Source organism: Hemitrygon akajei, chromosome 15 (assembly GCF_048418815.1).
Source record: "Hemitrygon akajei chromosome 15, sHemAka1.3, whole genome shotgun sequence".
NCBI classification, from domain to species: domain Eukaryota; kingdom Metazoa; phylum Chordata; class Chondrichthyes; order Myliobatiformes; family Dasyatidae; genus Hemitrygon; species Hemitrygon akajei.
This window is the reverse complement of record NC_133138.1, coordinates 38,930,137-38,945,586: the sequence shown is the minus strand read 5'-3', so window position 1 is coordinate 38,945,586 and position 15,450 is coordinate 38,930,137. Positions and strand designations below refer to the sequence as shown.

At 39.3% G+C, this 15,450-nt stretch overlaps 1 protein-coding gene and 1 long non-coding RNA gene across 4 annotated transcripts in view; one reads left to right on the top strand and one right to left on the bottom strand.

The window, feature by feature from the left end:
- LOC140739553 (protocadherin Fat 4-like) overlaps positions 1-15,450 on the top strand; it is a 290,758-nt gene that overhangs the window by 77,750 nt on the left and 197,558 nt on the right. The gene's annotated exons all lie outside the window — the stretch shown is intronic.
- Positions 130-15,450, bottom strand: part of LOC140739254 (uncharacterized) — a 52,287-nt gene continuing 36,966 nt past the window's right edge. For all 3 annotated transcript variants that reach the window (XR_012101589.1, XR_012101590.1, XR_012101591.1), the window contains one exon: positions 130-6,637. This is a non-coding gene — a long non-coding RNA (uncharacterized lncRNA). The remainder of the gene's footprint in view (positions 6,638-15,450) is intronic.

Genomic DNA, 15,450 nt, shown 5'->3' with positions numbered 1-15,450 from the left:
GTATTGTTCTTGAGATCTCAATAACTCACAAGCTCTCTACCATGACAAGGTGATGATCCTTGGAGAAGAATTGATGACAAATAGAATACTATGCTTATAACAGACAAAAAAGACTTTGCAGCCATTAAGTTCAATTTCAAGTTCAAGTTTAATTGTCATTCAACCATACATGAATACCATGAATACAGCCAAACCAAACAGTATTATGATGCAGCCAAAGTGCAAAACAGAATATCAATGATCATGCACAGTGTGTGGCACCTATAATACATATAAGACAGCAGCAAAGTACAGTCGAACAAAAAACTGTAGTATACGTCCCTGAGTCCATGAACTTTACAGAACCAGCACTCAAACACAATATAGCTTGTCTTCCACCAAGCAAACATTGAAGGGCAACACCAATGCCAGCATGGATGCCATGCCACACTACCTCTGGTACTGAGTCTGACACATCTCTCCTGGACAGCTGCAAACAATGAACACCACAGCTTGAGACTGAATCCTTGCTACAACAGAGACCATGCAACTATCCCATTGTCAATTTCACGAATACATCATTAAAAGAAGAAAGCCACATCTTCAACAAGAAGAATGTCGGCTGAAGATAGAAAATTGAATGTAGACTGCTTACAAAATTCATTGGTTTAGAGTTGGGGCAGGAAGTTTGAAAGTACTCTAAGGAAGAATTTATTCACTCAATACACAGTATGGTTGGATCAAGTACACATTACCTCAGTGGGTTATGGAAATGGGTACTATCGTATATTCAGGAAAATTTTAGGTGAGTCATAATATGACGATTCATAGAAGGTGGTGGACCAAGTTTTGGCAAATAAGATTAACGTAAAGCAGTAGCTGATCATGGTGAGGTAATGTAGTTAGGTAGTTCATCATCGAGCGACAAATGGCCTTTTTCAGTGCTGCGTGCCTCTAGATCATGTACATAGCATATTTAATTTGACATTGTAGAACAATAGAAGTGTGAGTGATTTTTGGTCATTGTTGTGGAAGCAATGTACTATTAACCCACCATTAATAGCCACTGCCAAAATTGACACATTACTACACAAAGTAGATTAATTCATCTATTATTAAGTGGATTAATTCATAGGAACCTCTTCTGGGGTAGGTGCGACCTGTACAAAAAGGATGGGTTGCACTGGATGGGGACCAATGTCCTGGCAGGAAGGTTTGCTAAGGCTATTGGGGAGAGTTTGAACTAGAATTACTGGGGGGTGGGAACTGAACTGAAGAGACAGAGGAAGGGGCGGTTGGCTCACAAATAGAGAAAGCTTGGAGACAGTGCAAGAGGGTGGATAAGCAGGTAATAGAGAAGGGATACACTCAGACTGATGGCTTAAGATGTGTCTATTTTAATGCAAGAAGCATCATGAATAAAGCGGCTGAGCTTAAAGCATGAATCAGTACTTAGAGCTGTGATTTTGTGGCCATTACAGAGACTTGGATGGCTCAGGGGCAAGAAAGATTACTTAGAGTGCCAAGCTATGGATGTTTCAGAAAGGACAGGGAGGGAGGCAAAAGAGGTGGGTGTGTGGTACTGCTGATCAGAGATAATGTCATGGCTGCAGAAAAGGAGGAAGTCAGGGTGGAATTGTCTTCTCAGTCTCTGTGGCTGGAAATTAGAAACAGGAAGGTGTCAATAACTCTACCTGGTGTTTTTTATAGACCACCCAATAGTAACAGGGACATTGAGGAGCAGATAGGGAGACAGATTCTGGAAAGGTGTAATAATATCAGGGTAGTTGTGGTGGGACATTTTAATTTCCCAAATATTGATTAGCATCTCCCTACAGCAAGGGGTTTAGATGGGGTAGAGTTTGTAAGGTGTGTTCAGGAAGGTTTCCTGACAGAATATGTAGATAAGCTTACAAGAGAAGAGGCTATACTTGATCTGGTATTGGGAAGTTAACCTGGTCAGGTGTCAGGTATGTCAGTGGGAGAGCATTTTGGAGATTGTTATCAAAATTCTATCTCCTTTACTATTGCATTGGAGAGGGATAAGTTAGGAAAGTGTTTAATTGGAGTAAGGGGAAATATGAAGCTATTAGGCAGGGACGTGGAAGCATAAATTAGGAACAGATGTTCTCAGGGAAATGTATGGCAGATATGTGTAACTGTTCAGGGGATATTTGAGTGGCAATCTGCATAGGTATGTTCCAATGAGACAGGGAAAGGATGGTAGGGTACAAGAACCCTGGTGTACTAAGGCTGTTAAAAATTTAGTCAAGACATAAAGAAGAGCTTATGAAAGGTTCCGAAAGCTAGGTAATGATAGAGATCTAGAGGATTATAAGGCTAACAGGAAGGAGCTTAAGAATCAAATTAGGAGAGCCAAAAGGGGCCATAAGAAGGCCTTGACGAGCAGGATTAAGGAAAACCCCAAAGCATTCTACAAGTATGTGAAAAGCAAGAGGATAAGACATGAGAGAATAGGACTGATCAAATGTGACAGTGGAAAAGTGTATATGGAACCAGAGAAGAGAGCAGAGATACTTAATGAATATTTTGCTTCAGCATTCACTATGGAAAAGGACCTTGGCGATTGTGGGGATGACTTACAGCTGACTGAAAAGCTTGAGCATATAGATAGTAAGAAAAAGGATGTGCTGGAACTTTTGCAAAGCATCAAACTGGATAAGTCTCCGGGACTGGACGAGTTGTACCCTAGGCTGCTGTGGGAGGTGAGGGGGGAGATTGCTGAGCCTCTGGTGATCAACATTGTATCATCAATGCGGACAGGAGAGGTTCTGGAGGATTGGAGGGTTATTCAAGAAAGGGAGTAGAGATAGCCCCCAAAATTATAGATCAGTGAGTCTTACTTCAGTGGTTGGTAAAATGATGAAAATGATCTTGAGAGGCAGGATCTATGAACATTTGAAGAGGCATGATATGATTAGGAATAGTCAGCATGGCTTTGTGAAAGGCAGGTCGTATCTTTTAAGCCTGTTTGAATTTTTTGATGATGTGACTAAACACATTGATGAAAGTAGAACAGTAGATGTAGTGTATATTGATTTCATCAAGGCATTTGATAAGGTACTGCATGCAAGGCTTATTGAGAAAGTAAGGAGGCATGGGATCCAAGGGAACATTGATTTGTGCAGCCAGAATTAGCTTACCCACAGAAGGCAAAGAGTGGTTGTAGATGCGAGGATTTCTGCATGGAGTTTGGTGACCGGTAGTGTGACTCAGGGATCTGTTCTGGGGCCCATTCTCTTCATGATTTTTATAAATGACCTGGATAAGGAAGTGGAAGGATGTGTTAGTAAATAGTTGTGGGTGTTATGGATAGGGTGGAGGGCTGTCAGATGTTACAGATGTAACTGGCAGTAAGTAAGAAAACCATTAAAGAATAAAACCATAGTTGTCTTGTTACCAAATACCAGTTTGGTTCCAGATCCTTTAGTTACTCTGCTTAGTATGATCTATCAGTCTCTAAATAAGAGTTAGCTGAGATGGCATTTATTGCTTTTGCTTAAGGAGTTCCTGCTAACTACTCCCCTGAAAATCATAGCTCTGCATTTATCATTAAATGTCTTTATCTTAAATTGTTTCACCTGCATGAAATGTAATTCTATGAATACAATAATAGCATACAACCTACTGTAGATATACAATTGGGCCATTCATCTCATCGAGTCCAGTCTGCCATTCAGCCATGCCTGATTTATTATTCTTCACAACCCCATTCTCCTGCCTTCTCCATGTAACCTTTGACATCCTTATTAATCAAGAACAGATCAACCTCCACCTTAAATATACCCTATGACTTGATCTCTACAGCCATCTGTAGCAATGAATTCCACAGTCACAACGCTCTGGTTAAATATATTCATTTCTGTTCTAAAGGGACACCCTTGCATTCTAAGGCTGAGCCCTCTAGTCTTAGACTACACCCCCCCTCGATATAGGAAACATTTTTCCCATGTACATTCTAACACAGGTCTTTCGATATTTGATAGATTTGAATGCGATCCCCCCTCCTTTCTTCTGAACTCCAGCAAGTGTAGCCCCAGAACCATGAAATTCTCCTGATATTTACAGATAATTCTTTTCTAAAATCACAACAATCAACACTTGACTGTTTGTGTTCTATGTAGACACTGTAAAGTTTCACTGTATTGTGCAATCATTTTACCTCATAAGCATAGAACCTATAACCCATTTTTTCCAACAGAAGTTCACTTAGCTTATGAGGGTGCAGTTTCATAATAAACATGTGGTAACACAAATGTGAGCTGATAAATTATTTATACAGTATAACTGTGGCAGAATTTCCATTCCATTTATCCTATCATCTAGTTACTAGGATAGCCATTTAATATTAATGTCACTGTAAATGGATTCTGTACTTTCGCTTTTAGTCTACATGGATTCTGAAACCTATCTGCATCTCCAATGCGCCTAGGTTTCAGCCATAAAATTATTACTTGGATTTTTCCCTTTCTATCCAAATTAATTTTTCTCCCACATACTTGTCCAGAAATCAATCGGTCACAATTTCAACCACTCACATGCATATCAAATAGTAACAGTGCACTAACCTCTTCAAATAATTAGCCAATACACTGAAGAAATATAAACATAAAAATAATGCAATACACAGAACTGTGTTAAAGTTATGTTGAGATTTAGGGAGATCACACATAATGCACAGAACTACCTAACATGCCTTGTCAGATATTCAAGATTTGGTGAGTTTTCGAGGAGTCACAATAGTTTTTATAAATGTAAGATGCATTGCTTATGACAGAACGTTTCAACCAACCATAAAAATTAACTGATTTAGTTTAGAACCATCTTACATGTTACAGGAAAATGATTGTCTGCTAGAAACAAATATATTGTAAGAATAAACTAATATGAATTTGGAGAGTACCTCATACAGAGAGTAATAAATGTGAGCAGCAAAAATGATAGCCATTTGCACTACAACATATCCATTAATCTCAAAATGGAAAATGAAGGCATATTGGTGATGAAATCATTTTTTATCCTCAACACTTTTATATTCATAGGTAAAATTTCAAATACTTATCATGCAGAATATAGTAGCTAGGGAAATTAGATCCTAGAATCTCAGATATTTCTTGAAGTAGATAATGGAACTAAATATACAGAAAAAATATATTTTCAGGTTGAAATCATTTAATTCTGCTTCCAACACAAGCAAAATAAGAAGTATTTGAGAATCAAAGAGGGGTGAATTGTTGTTTTAAATATTACGTTTCATAAGAATGATTTAACAGCAGTTTGTAAAATATAATAAGTTCTGAATTTAGGTTTGTATAGGTTCCCCTTATTCTATGGAGCTTGCCACTAGTGGCATGGCGTTGGACTGACAAAGAAGTTAACAAACAAAGCTGAGAACAAATTTGTTTAATAGAAGGTGGATTAGTTATCTCTACAAAGGATTACCTTTTCTGGAGCTGTGTTGAATTGCTTAGAAAACTTTATACATTATGAAAGTATTAAGTTAATTTTGTCAACACAAATCCTTGTTCACCTTCAACAGAAAATGAATTGTACAATTGCTTTCTGAATTTAGCAGGAACCAATAAAGATGGCTGCTCGTGCAGCATATTGCAGGACTCACAACAGGATAGACAACTCCAGAAGCTGCAGGATAGCAGCCTGCTCTTGACATACCTGAAAATGATGAATAAGACCATATGGACATAAGATATTGGAGCAGAATTAGGCCATTTGGCCTATTGAGTCTGCTCCAGCGTCCAATCATGGCTGATCCTTGATCAGAGAGATGTACAGGACAAAAATACTAAACCATCTGCTGTGCACAAATTTTCCAATATCTCAGGAAGTCAGAGCTAGCACCATAGGTACTGGAAGATCTGTGTAGTCTTGCAACACAGGATTTCCCACTATTTGTATCTAATAGGCACTCGGTTTCACACACTTGCAGAACATCTGCTATTCCTGAAATATAATTAGCAAATTGAGAAATTTGTATCAAGTAAACAACTAATGATAATACAAAACTCCTGTTGTATTAAATATTCATGAGCTTATCATTGAGCAACCTTGAACATGAAATTTTCTTCCAATAGATTCTATCTTTTGTAACACATGGGGTCAGCAAAGGTGAACACAGGATACTTAGATACTTGATCCAGTTGTCAAGATATCCTAAGGGTAATCCCCTTTGGATCTATGAAACTGAAAGTGCTCACAGTTTTGAAGTGAAATGGGTGGCCACTTGGAGATCTTGTCTTTTGTGCCATTAGGAGCACAGATGCTCGATAATGTATTCCTCCCAATCTACGTCAGGTCTAACCAATGTAGAGGAGGTCACACTGAGAGCATTGGATACAATAGATGATCCCAACATACTCACAAGTGAAGATTCACCTTAGATTTGACATAACTATTTATTCCCCTCTACAAATGCAACATGACCTGCTGAATTCCTCCAGCATTTTATGTCTGTTGCTCTGGATTTCCAGTATTTGCAGAATCTCTTGTGTTAAGGATTGACTTCCATCTTCTCTAATTGACATGTCTTCAGGCATCCCACTTCTATCTAGGGCTAAGCATTCAGCAGATAGGCTGGGAGGGCTACCTCTGTTTCTTTGCCATCCCCTGCTGTTTTCTCCTAAATGTAGGGTAAAAAAAAAAGTGATGCAGTAGACAATTCTCAGTAAGTAGATCAATGTAGGTTGCATAGATTTTCTATTGTTAATTCTGATTATCTGGAAGAGGCACAATATTGCCCAAAGCATTGTTAAGTATCAGTAGGACATATGGTTGGTTCTTTTAACATAAACGCCAGCATAACAGCAATATTCATATTACATGAATGAATACACTTTATAAAAATAAGGATTCAAGATTGTTTCATCTCATTTCCAGTACCCAAGTGTAAAGGAGAGCAAAATAATTGATATTCCAGATCCAGTGCTGAACAAATAAAAACTAAGATGAAGAATGCAATTCTAAAAAAAACACAACATAAATATAAATGCGTAAAATAGCTTATATACATCGAATGTATGTACATAAAGTGACACTAGATGCAGAAGTTTCAGTACATAATGTGGCTCTGGCAGGAAATGATAAAGTAGTGGTAGTGGGGAGTTATGGAATAATCGGTTATTGAGTGGTGAGGTTGATCAGCCATACTGTTTGGGAAAGGTAACTGTTTTGTTTGGTGATCCTGGCATGGATGGTAGACCACAACTTCTCTGATGGGAGTGGAACAAACAGTCCATGAACAGGGTGGCTGGGATAAAGATATGAGGTATGAGGTATTGCAAATTGGAAAGTCATTGCAAGAGAAAAATATATAGTACATGGCAGGACCTTTAAGATTATTTATGTACAGGGGATAGCAACCTGAATGTGATAACACAAGCTGATATCATGGTAAAGAAATCATATAAGACTATAAGACCTCAAGTAATAAGAGCAGAATTAGGCCATTTGGCCCATCAAGTCTGCTCTACCATTTCAACATTACTGATCCAATTTTTTTTCAGCCCCAATCTCCTGCGTTCTCCCCATATCCTTTCATGTTCTGACCAATCAAGAATCAATCAAACTTTGCCTTAAATATACATAAAGACGGCCTACACATCTACCTGTGGCAATAAATTCCACAGATTTACCACTCTCTGGCTAAAGAAATACCTCAACTCCATTCTAAAAGCCCCTCTATAATGTGGCTGTGTCCTTGGGTTTTAAATTCTCCCAAAATAAGAAACATCCTCTCCAATTCCACTCTATCAAGGCATTTCACCATTTGATAGGTTGCAATAGAGTCACCCCTCTTTCTTCTGAATTTTAGTGAATACAAGCTTACAGCTATCAAACACTCTTCATATGATAGGCAATTCATCCTGGAATCATTTTCGTGAGCCTCCTTTGAACCCTTTCCAGTTTCAGCACATCCTTTCAAAGATAAGGGGACCAAAACTGCTCACAATACTCCAAGTTTGTTCTCAACAGTGCTTTATAAAGTCTCAACATTATATCCTTGCTTTTATATTTTAGTCCTCTGGAAATGAATGTCAACATTGTATTTGCCTTCCTCACCACAGACTCAACCTGCACATTAACCTTTCAGGAATGCTGCACAAGGTCTACCAAGTCCCTTTGTATCACAGTTTTTTGTATTTTTCTCTCCATTTAGAAAATAATCAACCATTTCATTTCTTCTATCAAAGTGCATAACCATACAATTCCTAACATTATATTCCAACTGCCATTTCTATGTCCATTCTCCAAATCTGTCTGTCCTATAGCTTCTCTACTTCCTCAAAACTATCTTCATATCATCTGCAAACTTGGCAGCAAAACCATCGATTCCATCATCCAAACCATTGACATATAATGTAAAAAGAATTGATCCCAACACAACCCCTGTGGAATATCACTACTCATCAGCAGCCCACCAGGAAAAGCTCTCTTTATTTCCCCTCTTTGCCTACTACCAATCAGCCACTACTTTATCCATCCTGGATTAGTTCCTACAATACCATGGGCTTGTAACTTGTAAAACAGTCTCTTGTGGCAACTTGTCAAAGGCTACTTGAAAGTCCAAGTACACAACATCAGCCAATTCTACTTCGTTTATCCTGCTTGTTATTTCTTCAAAGAATTCCAACAGATTTGTCAGGCAAGAGTTTCCATTGACAAAATCATGCTGACTATGACCTACTTTATCATGTGCCTTCAGTTACCCTGAGATGTGATCCTTAATAATCAGCTCCAACATCTTGCCAACCACTGAAGTCAGACTAACTGGCCTATATTTTCCTTTCTTCAGTCTCTCTCCCTTCTTGAGGAGTGGAGTGACATTACAATTTTCCAGTCCTCAGGAACCATTCCAGAATCTAGTACCTCCATGAGCTCTTCAGAGCCCTGGTATCTACACCATCTGGTCCAGGTGACTTATCTAACTTCAGACCTTTCAGTTTCCTAACAATCTTCTCTCTAGTTATGAAAACTTCAGGCACTTTGTGACCCCGGACACCTGGAACTTCCACCTTTCTGCTAATGTCTTCCACAGTGAAAACTGATGCAATTATCCCTTATATCTACCTCTCCAGCATCATTCTCCAGCTGTCCAAAATCTACTCTCGCCTCTCTTTTACACTTTATGTATCTAAAGAGACTTCTGGTGTTCTCTAATATTATTGGCCAGCTTACTTCCATATTGCATCTTTAACTTCTTAATGACTTTTTAGTTGCCTTCTGTTGGTTTCTAAAGGCTTCCCAATCCTTTCATTTCCCACTAATTGTTGCTCTATTGTATGCCCCGTTTGATTTTTATGTTGGTTTTGACTTCTCTTGTTTGCCATGGTTATGTCATCTTTCCTTTTGAATACTTCTTCCTCTTTGTGATGTATATATCCTGTGCCTTCTGAATTGCTTCTAGAAATTTCAGCCATTGCTGCACTGCTATCATCCTTACTAGTGTTCATTTCTAATCAATTCTGGTCAAATCCTCTCTCATGCCTCAGTAACTCCCTTTACTCCACTGCCATACCATTACATCTGACTTTAGCTTTTACCTCTTAAACTTTCGGGTGAATTCAATCATATTATGATCACTTTCCCATAAGAGTTATTTTACCAGTACTACCAATCAGCCACTACGGTAACCAGTGCAATCTTCTACAATGTGGTATTCTGGGGCAATGGCATCAACACAGGTGATGCCAGCAGGCTCAATAAATTGATTAGAAAGGCAGGCCCTGTTATAGGAATCAAACTGGACACAATGGAGGCTTTCATAGAACAAAGGACATGACAGAAAATCCTGGCAAATCTGGACAATGTTTCTCATTCTCTGCATGCCTCCTTGGCTAAACAGAGGAGCATGTTTAGTAATAGGCTAAGACAACTGCAATGCTCCAACGAATGCTATATGAGGTTATTCTTACCCTCGGCCATTAGGCTCTCATGAGTCAACCTTTAGCCGGGGAAATGATGACCCCCCTCCTGTTAGAGTGTTCCTTTGGGATCAATAAAGTATCATCTATCTGTCTACCCCCAATCAATTCTGGTTCATTGCACAACACCCAATCCAGAACAGCTGATCTTTGAGAGGCTCAATCATGAAATGCTCTAAAAAACCATCTCAGAGGCACTCAAAAAATCCTCCCTCCTGGAATCCAGCTCCAACCTGATTTCCCCAATCTACCTGTATGTTGAAATCCCTTACAATGATTGCAACATTGTCCTTTTGGCATGCATTTTCTACTTTATGTTGTAATTTCTAGGGCACATCCTTACTACAGTTTGGGGTCTATATACAACTTCCTTTGGGGTCTTTTTACCTTTGCAGTTCTTTTGCTCCATCCACAATAGTTCAGCACCTTTCAACCCTATGTAACTTCTTTATAATGATTTGATTTCATTTTTAACCAACAGAGCAACACCCACCTGTCCTTTTGAGACAATATGTATCCTTGGACGTTAAGCTCCCTGCTATAATCTTTCTTTCAGTCATGATTTAGTAATGCGTACAACATCATACTTGCCAATCTGTAACTGTGCTGTAAGTTCATCTACCTTATTCTGTGTACAGCACACATTCAAATATTATAACACCTTCAGTGCAGTATTCACCCTTTCCGATTTTGCCTGCCTTTACATTGCTACTCATCCTGTTGACTGCAATTTTGCCATTTCAACAGCTTCTTCTCACCTCACATTGCCTCTATTTGTAAACCAGCTACCTCATCTTCAACACTATTTTCCACCTTTCCTACAATACTTGTTGCATTGAAATATAGGCAGTTCAGGGTACGAGTCACACCATGCTCAACCTTCGGATTCTTAACTTTGTCTGAGATCTTACCATCATCTACCTCCACAATCTCTCCAATAACTGTTCTGGCACTCCAGTTCCCATCCCCCTGTATCTCTAATTTAAACCACACCATGCAGCATTAACAAACTTCCTGCAAGGATATTAGCTCCCCTCCTGTTCAGGTGCAAACCATCCCTTCTGTACAAGTCCCACCTTCCCTAGAAGGGAGCCCAATGATCCAAAAATCTTATTCCCTCCCTCCTACATGCTTAGCCATGTATTAAATTGTATAATCTTCCTAGTTCTGGCCTCACTGGCACATGTCATGGGTAGCAATCCTGAGATCACAACCCTGCAGGTCTTGCACTTTCACTTAGCAACTAACTCTCTGAACTTCGTATTGCAGAACCTCATCATTCATCTCATCCATGTCATTGGTACCTATGTGGACCATGACTTCTGGCTATCCCATTTAAGAATGCTGAGCAACTGATCCAAGATATCCTGGATGCTGGCACCTGGGAAGCAACATACCATCCGGGAATCTAGTTCTCACCCACAGATTTTCCCGTCCATTCCCCTAACGAACACATCCCCTATCACCACAATGTGCCCTCTTCTCCCTCCTTCCCTCCTGAGTCACAGAGACTGACTTAGTGCCAGAGATCTGACCACTGTGACTTTTCTGTGTTAGGTCATCCCCCTGACAGTATCCAAAGTGATATACTTGTTATGAAGGGAGTTGACCTCAGGGGTACTCTGCACTGGCTCCTTAACCCCTTTCCGCTCTAAACTGTCACCCAGTTCAGGATCACTTTTAGATACTGAACAGAGGTGTTCTACAATGTAGGATACTCAGTCATCCATCATTTTGTTTCTCAAATGAATAGGAGATCATATTGGTAGCACTGAATGCAAGAATTCGATTTAAGTTACATAGTGGCTGCATCTACAATGTTGTATTCAGATATAAGACCATAAGATATAGGAGAAGAGTTAGGCCATTTGGCCCATCAAGTCATTTCATCATGACTGATCCTCTTTCCCCCTCAGCCACAATCTCCCGCCTTCTCTCCGTACTCCTTCGTGTCCTGATTAATCAAGAATATACTGTATCAACCTTTGTGTTATATATATATTATTATTATTACTTTATTGTCACCAAACAATTGATACTAGAGCATACAAACATCACAACAATATTTGATTCTGCGCTTCGCGCTCCCTGGAGTACAAATCGATAGTAAATATAATAAAAATTTTAATTATAAATCATAAATAGAAAATAGAAAAGAGAAAGTAAGGTAGTGCAAAGAAAGCAAGAGACAGGTCCAGATATTTGAAAAGTACGGCCCAGATCCAGGTCAGGATCCGTTCAGCAGTTGGAAAGAAGCTGTTCCCAAATCTGGCCGTACAAGTCTTCAAGCTCCCGAACCTTCTGCCGGAGGGAAGTGGGACAAAAAGTGTGTTGGCTGGTTGGGTCGTGTCCTTGATTATCCAGGCAGCACTGCTCCGACAGCGTGTGGTGTAAAGTGATTCCAAGGATGGAAGATTGGTTTATGTGATGTGCTGGGCTGTGTTCACGATCTTCTGCAGCTTCTTCTGGTCTTGGACAGGACAACTCCAATACCAGGTTGTGATGCACCCTAGAAGAATGCTTTCTACGGTGCATCTATAAAAATTAGTGAGGGTTTTTAAAGACAGCCTCCACAGCTACCTGTTGTAATGGATTCCACATATTCTCCACTCTCTGACTAAAGAAATTTCTCCTCATCTCTGTTCTAAAGGAACACCCCTCTATTCTGAGGTTATGCCCTCTTGTCTTAAGCTCTTCCATCATAAGAAACATCCTCTCCACATCCCCCCAATCGAGGCCTTTTCGCATTTGATAGGTCTCAATTAGGTCACCACTCATTCTTCTGAACTGCAGTGAATACAGGCTGAGAGCCATTATACGCTTTTCATATGACAAGCCATTCAATCCTGGAATCATGTTGGGAAAGGCTTAGGTAAAAGGACAGCAGTTGTTTTTCTTATGGATAAATTGGAAAGGGTTGTGGGAAGAGGAGTGAATGGAGTTATTGTCTTTATATATCACAGAATTCTACTCTCTCTGGGCCTTCCATCTCAGTTTAAAACTGCTTGATCTCTCACTTCCTCAGTTCAGATGATGGGTGCTAGATCTGAAAAGTCAGTTCTGTTTCTCTTCTCACTGACATTGCTTGACTTGCCAAGAGTTTCAGGCATTTTCTGTTTTGGCATTGCAATTTCCTGTTACATTTGTAAGAGTTATTTTTTCCTTTTGCTTGCAGATTTTAATTGCAATATGAATTAAAAACTAATGCCAATGATGATCTCTCCTGAGCTGAACACCAGGCAAGCTAGTTACAGAGAGAATGTTACAAGCAATTTTGTCACAAGATACGTTTTGCTTTAGCTCTAGAAAAGTATCCTGTATAGCAAAGAATTTGCACTCCGATTTCATCATACAGTCGACCTTCACTAATCCGACTACCTGTAATCCGATTCCTTCGATAATCCAGCACTAACTTCAAATTTTTTGCACACTGTAATTTCAAATTTCCTTGGCCACTGTACCAATCTGCTGTGCATTATTTTGGTTGCGCTAGATCTGTTCACGTGTTGGCGCACTCTTATAAGCACAGACAGGCGATCCCTGCTTGTTTTCCTGCATTTATTAATATCATTTGCGTGAGGTGAGGCCGCCTGGCAACTGCCCGTCTCACCCTCCCTGCGGTGGGGCAGCTGGAGAATGCTGGGACAGTCCACCTTCTTGCCCGCCTGCTGGCAGTCGTGCACTGCCCTCCGCCATTGCCAGGCCGGCGCTCCTTTCTCTTCTACCTACGACCTCAGATCAGACATGGCGACCTGCTGAATTTAAGCATATTACTAAGCGGAGGAAAAGAAACTAACAAGGATTCCCTCATTAACTGCAAATGAAGAGGGAAGAGCCCAGTGCCAAATCCCTGGCCGCCTGGTGGTTATGTGAAATGTGGTGTATCGAAGAACTCCTTTCGCCGACTTTTGCTTCTGCTCACCCAGATGTGCTGCCACTAAAATCAACAGTTTTTGAAGAAACTGTTGTGCCAGTTTCAGCACCAGTTCCTGATGCTTCACTCATTTTTCAAGATGAAGATGTTGATGATCCTGACAACCCCACTCTTGCAAACATGTAACTTTGCCTGAAGGTACATTAAACTGCTCACTTTAGAAGCGGACGTGCTCAACTGTACTGTATAAGTTAATTCCTGTACGTTTACATGTACCCTTTTGTTTTATCTGTGCCTGTGCAGTATATTATTTTATTAAAATTTCACTTGTTACTCATTTAATATTTCTGTTTCATTATTATCTAACATACTGATGTACATGCTATTTTAAAGGTATGATGAGGCAGTTAGCTATTGCTTAATGTGATCCTTCTGTAATTCAGCATTTTCACTAATCCAGCACTCTGCAGGTCCCAATGGTGCTGGATTCGTGATGGTCAACCTGTATAGTAGTCCTTATCTGTTTGAAAGTTATGTTGTGAATCTATTTTAATGGAACCTATACTTAGACTATCAACATCCTTTAATTTTTTTATCTGATGATGAATAATTTACTTAGATTACATTCTATGAGAATTACCTACATTTAATGTCATTGTATCAGAATTTACTTTATCAAGTGTCAAGTTTGCTCTATGTAGGCTCTGTTGCCCACTCACCTGATCTACATGTGAACAGAGATATTAGTCAACCTTTTGCATGAAGAAATTGTGTGAAAGGACTTAGTTTGCCTTCAACAGTGAGCAGTCCTCAGTTAATATAGTGCTAGCTCCCTGCTCCCACACTGACACAGACTGTCCAGAGAACTCAGGCAGAAATAATTTCTGGTTATGAAATTCCACTTTCTGTCATTCTAAGCTTGTAATATTATCAATTTTATATATCGCTGATATTTGCAGATATCTGAAAATTATTAAAATGTTTATAAATTACCAATAACATAAAATGTATGAAGAGAACTTGAAGCATTTGGAAAGATAGTTAGAAAAGTACGTAGTTAAAAACAAATTAAATAGGTTAAAAAAAGTCAGCACTTTTTACTCTTTGTACCAAATGAATGAAGACTCTGCAAGGTTTTGATGTGACATTAGTAGAAAATAGCAGGTTATTTATTTCAAGTCCAGTAAAGAACATAGTGCCAGACAAATCAACACTCTGAGCAATACTGATAATTCAATGACTGAAAAACAGAGATTCCAGCTGGAACCATTGTTTTCAATCTGGATAATTTATCTTGGCATGTTAGCACAGTTGAAGGCTAACATTTAATGTGCAATCTTAGTTATCATTAAGATAACAATGATCCACCATCTTGAACGGCTGCAGTTATTCTGGCAAACTTAAGAGTTGTTCTATGCAACAAGAAAATCGTTAGAAGGATAGTTGTGGTTACAACATAGAAAAGTACAGCACAAGAAGAGACCCTTCAGCCCATAATGTTGCGTAGAGCCAGCTAAAAAGTAAATCAAAAATGCCCCAAAAACTAATCCCTCCTACCTACACAAGGTCCATATCATTCCATCTTCCTCATATCTAAACTTATTTTAAAGGTCTCTAATGTATTTGGCTCTACCACCA